Below are 5357 nucleotides of genomic sequence, written 5' to 3'. Positions count from 1 at the left end.
GTGTTTTGATACTTGTCACATGAGGCAACAAAAAAGTAAAAATGGTTACATTGGGTTTCTGGTACCACATTACTGCTCTGTTGGAGAATCAGAGGTCTAATCTCATTTTTATGACTTAAAAATTAGCACATTATCTTTCTATTACACCTGGCCATTTGCATATGACAGAGCAATAACACAAAGAAAAGGAAAGTAAGAAAAGAGAAAAGAAAGGTATGCCATTTCTAATGTTTTTGGTCTAAAATACTGAGACTTTATATTTTTAGTATCTTCCAATAAGTTCTCCTAAGACATGTTTTTATATTAATTAAATGAAGAAATTTTGCTCTAATTTTTTTTCAATTTATGATTCACATGGAAAGGGTCACTCCTATAACATGTGTTGAATAGTTTTTAGAGAATTGTGGACATCCGGTTGTCCTGGTTTGTTATACTTCCCTGTTTCCATTTAAAAACTATGATCTGAAATTGAATTTGCATACTAACTCCATTATAGGATACATATAAATAAAACACATACTCCATATTTAGATGGCCAGTACCTTGTTTTCACATTCCATGAGAGCGCGTGTGCACACATTGTAGCAAATACTTGAATCACAATCTGGTAACACAGTGGCAATCCCATGTTCTCCTTTAACCACACTTGTCCTTAGGGCTCATTGGTTTTGGCTGCAGCCTTCCCAAGGTAACATAAGAAAAGTTCTTAAATTCTTTTTTTTTTTTTTTTTTAAAGATTTTACTTATTTATTTGACAGAGAGAGATCACAAGTAGGCTGAGAGGCAGGCAGAGAGAGAGGGAGAGGGGGAGAAGCAGGCTCCCCGCTGAGCAGAGAGAGTGATGCGGGAACAGGATCCCAAGACTCTGGGATCATGACCAGAGCCAAAGGCAGCGGCCCAACCCACTGAACCGTGCAGGCGCCCCATGTTCTTTCATTCTTTAGTCTTCATTCATTCTTCTTCCAGCAAAATGCATGGAACTAAGTGTCAGATGGTAGGTTATCGAGGCCATCAGAAGGAAAAATAAACTTAAAACACCGGGTGGTGAGTATTAGCATACAGATACCGATAAGCTACGTGTAAGTTTCACGGAATATCAGAACTAGGGGTCCCGGAGGGTTCCGTGAGGAAGGGATTTTAGTGCACAGACCCCAGGACTCAAGCCAAATTGGGTAACTAATCCATAGAGGAGCCTCGAAAGGACACGCCCCCATTACGAGAGCGGGTAGAAAGAGGCTCTCTGTAACTGAGAGCGACAGACACCCTCACAGATCCTGGGGGTGAGGAGTTAGGAAGTGACAGCGGGGATGGCTTGTCCCTGCTTCACACCTGGGGCTCAGCTGCAACACCGCGCGGCTGGAAATTTGGGGCTCCCAGAAGCTCGTTCGCTCACATGTCCTTCGTTACTGCTGGACAAACTGAAGCCTGGGATGATTGAACAAAACTCTCTCAGGTCGTATCTTCAGGCAGTTTGGCTCCCTGGCAGCACGGCGGCCTCAGGGAATCCAGATTTCTTGTTTGGAGCTCTAAGAACCAGTGGTCCAGGGAACGAGGCAAAAACTGCCTCGTGTTGTGTAACCCAGCCCTGTGCATCACATAGAGTCACTTCTGTTGTGTTGTGTTGGCTACAAGCAGTCGGCAGCCCCTCCTGGATTCAAGGGAAGTGGGCGGGGCGTGGGAGGTCAAAGTCACACTGTACAAGAGCAAGAGGAAGGGCAGCTGATCCTTGACCGTCAATCTCAGTGTGCAATCTCTCACCAGTCATCATGCTACCACCAGCAAAATCTAACTGGCCTTCTTCTAAGTCTTATTTGTTTGTATTCTTGACAGGCTCTACCCTAGATTCTCAATTAAAAAGATCTTTTCCATATTTGTAGATGAACTTCTGAATATGGAATCAAAGCATTTGGATGGAAAAATGTGTATGGTCGCTAAAGAGGGAACAAATCCAAGAATGAAGCATTGCATTTTTGGCATTCACTGGCTTGTGAAATTATAAAGTATTTTAAAAGGACAGAGTATTAGTGAAATGATGGAAGAAGGCATTTTAGTTTTCATTATATTTTTAGCAAAAATAGAAAGTTGGTAGTGAAATACCCTCAAACTTTGCTAAGATAATCTATTTTTCCCTGATATCATTTGAGTCTTTACAGCCCTTGACTTTCCTTACATAAAATTCTGTTTTCCAAGCATCCCTGTCAAAACATTTGCTTATTTGCTTTCTATGTAGGACAGGATTTCTTTTTTTTTAATATTTTATTTAATTGACAGAAAGAGAGAGAAATCACAAGTAGGCAGAGAGGGGCAGAGAGAGAGAGAAAGGAGGAAGCAGGCTCCCCGTGGAGCAGAGAGCCCGACGTGGGCCTCGATCCCAGGACCCTGAGATCATGACCTGAACCTAAGGCAGAGGCTTTAACCCACTGAGCCACCCAGGTGCCCCTGTAGGACAAGATTTCTAAATTCTCCTTTTGACTTCCTATGTCCAACAATTACATGTCAATATACAATTCTACACAGTTTTCTTAAGCAATTTCATCATCTTGCATGGTCTTATTATCACCAATGTTCCATATTGCTATCACTAAAAATTCTGAATTCTGGAAGCATGTTTCCAGTGGCCCCTGGGCATCTCCATGGGATTATCTTGGAAGCTACCAGAAACCATTCCTCTATTCTTCCAAATCAGTTTTTCTTTTTAAACTTCCTTCTCCACATACCAGTGCCATCATGCATATGTTAGCCCAAAGCAGGACCCCTACAATGGATGCCAGCATCCACGATTATCATAACCTCATACACAGACTTCTTTACTAGGTGCTTCTACAGCGCTGTGCTCTGCCTGTCCACTTTACCCTGCTCACCGCGGGCCTGGTTGACACTTTCGTCTTTTCTCATCATTCACCCAGCACCTCAGTCTTAGAATCTACCAATTCATTTCCTCAAGAGCTGCTGTAGAAATATTCTACAAGGTGAATGTGATTGTATCACAGACTTAGAATTTTTTGAAACGGCTCTCACAGAGTTCAAACAACATGGTGTTCCGCCAGTAGCAAACGCAGGATCACATATCTCTGCCATGCTTGATTTCTTAAACTGTTATACTGTGAGGCGTGTACAGGGTCTGTGCCGGAGCTGTGGGTGCCAGTCTTTGGATGCCTCTGATGTCCTTGTTTCTGTCTCCTGTATTGACTTTGGTCTTCCCGAACGTCCTCCTGGTCTTACAGCATCAGTGTCTCGCACTGCTTTTAACTGCAAATACACTCCTTGTGTGGTGGTAAAGTGTGCACAGGGAATTGTTCTATAAACTCATTACTGAAACTTGATCTGTTCGTGGGCTCGTGTTCCTGACATGTCACCTTCAAAGTGTTGTACTTAGCTTTTCCACCCCCGTCCCCGCAGGTGAGACAGAAGGCTGGAGGGCCTGCGGTGACATCAGTGACTCCCCCACCTCCGCCCCCCAGGCTCAGGTGAAGTCTTTCTCTGCACTTGGACAGTAGTTTGGGAAAACTCCATGAGCATATTTTATCAGCGCGACTTTCCACTCCGCCGTCAGAGCTAAAAGGGGATTTTTCTCCATTCCTCACTCAAAGAGCCTGGCAAGATTCTGGAGGCAAACCCATGAAGCCTATAGCCCCTGCCTAGCACTCGGGCACTGGGGAGTCTTACTCTCGCGCTGTCCTCACTCGGTTTCCATAGTTATTAGCGCTGCTATTCAAGTCTTTCATTCAGGCTGTATTTCTAGTAGCTTCTACTCAGGTAAGCTGACCTCACCTGTCAGATTGGAGAGTGTGGCTTGTCCTGGGACTTTAGGTCTCTCAAGGATTCAAGACAAGATGTTTATTGTCACTGTGTTCAGCTGCTTCTTATTCTGTGTGTCAGACGGCTGGATGTCAATATTGTTTTATCAGTTGGTGAAAACTTACTGGCCCATGACTGAACACCTACTTTTGTATCGGATACATAACTTAGGTACTTATATATTTCTACCCGCTGGATTTCTAAAATGCTTTGAATTGCAACTGACCACCGGTCCCCATTTTCTTCAGACCATCCCAGCTAAGCAGACACGGAGCAGTGTCACGGCAGCGCGTGTTTCATACGCCCTCCCACCGAGTGCGCTCTTCCCGCCTGGTGTCACACGTACGGGCTCCCTGTCTAGAGGAGCAGACGGAAGCTGCAAGAAACGGATCATCCAACCTCAAAGGTTGGGAAGAGGCAAAAGCTGTATTTTCATTTAGATTTCTGACTTCAACTGCACAAAGATCTGAAAATAGTGGAAGCAATATTTCATCTCTTGGAAATAGTGATGGAGATAGCATACATTTAAGTGGAAGATTCAGCTGTCCTATCACCTGGATGGCTTTCCCTTCCTTGAAGTCACACCGTTATGAAGGGAGGGGTTTCTTCTACTTCCCCACGGCTTTCGATGCTCTGTGAACATTCCCTTCTCTACATTTGATGCTTCTTGGAATATGGCAGGCGTTTTAAGTTGCCTCCCCCATTGACAAAGGATGCCTCGGCAAGAGTTGACACCAGTCTCATGGTACTGACAAAATGAATCATGATCAATTGCTGTAAGTCATGGTTTTGTTTAGAAGAATTTTATTTTCAAAGCAGCCAAAGTTTATATGCCTTCTGTCTTTAGAAGCAGGATTGAAGGAGAATTTTGCTCTTGGTATATTTAACAACACAAGATCTATCATGGCCTAAAGAGGTAGCTATATTATGACAAGTATGGAGGGTTTTTGTTGTTTTTTTTTTTAACCTTTATGGATTAATCCCCTTAGATTCACAGTGTAATAATAATAATAATAATCAGAAGAAGAAGAAGAAGAAGAAGAAGAAGAAGAAGGAAGAGGAGGAGAGGAAGTTGTTATTTTTTTTAAGTGAACATTATTTTTCTTCATTAACATAAGTTTTCTTTTAAGTGTTTAGGAGTATTTTAGTTGTTTTCATAGCACGTCTGTTTTCAGCATTGTGAAACGTTCCAGCACTCACTTGCCCTGGGTGAGTCAACCTGCCAGTTTCATTGGCTCTGGAGACCCATCTTCATAGTATTTGGTTATATTATTATTTGTCGAATCCTTCAACTTTATAGTTAAGAAATAGACACTTATAAGGTAAGAGTATATAGAAGTGGACTTACATTTCCCCGTCAGATCCTGCTGTCATTCACTATCGGCAAGTGGGCTTTGAGCAGGTATTTCAGAGTTCTTATGTAATTTCATATGTAAGTTCATATTCTGAGTTCATATGTAAGTAGCAGACTTTAGATGCTCTATCCCAGGGGTATTATAAGCATTAATTGACTCCCATAACAACCCTGGGAACTGTGGGATCTTCTCTCTACTTTGTGG

This window comes from Mustela nivalis, assembly GCF_964662115.1.
Source record: "Mustela nivalis genome assembly, chromosome: 15".
NCBI classification, from domain to species: domain Eukaryota; kingdom Metazoa; phylum Chordata; class Mammalia; order Carnivora; family Mustelidae; genus Mustela; species Mustela nivalis.
The sequence above is the reverse complement of the archived record's forward strand: the minus strand, read 5'-3'. Positions refer to the sequence as shown.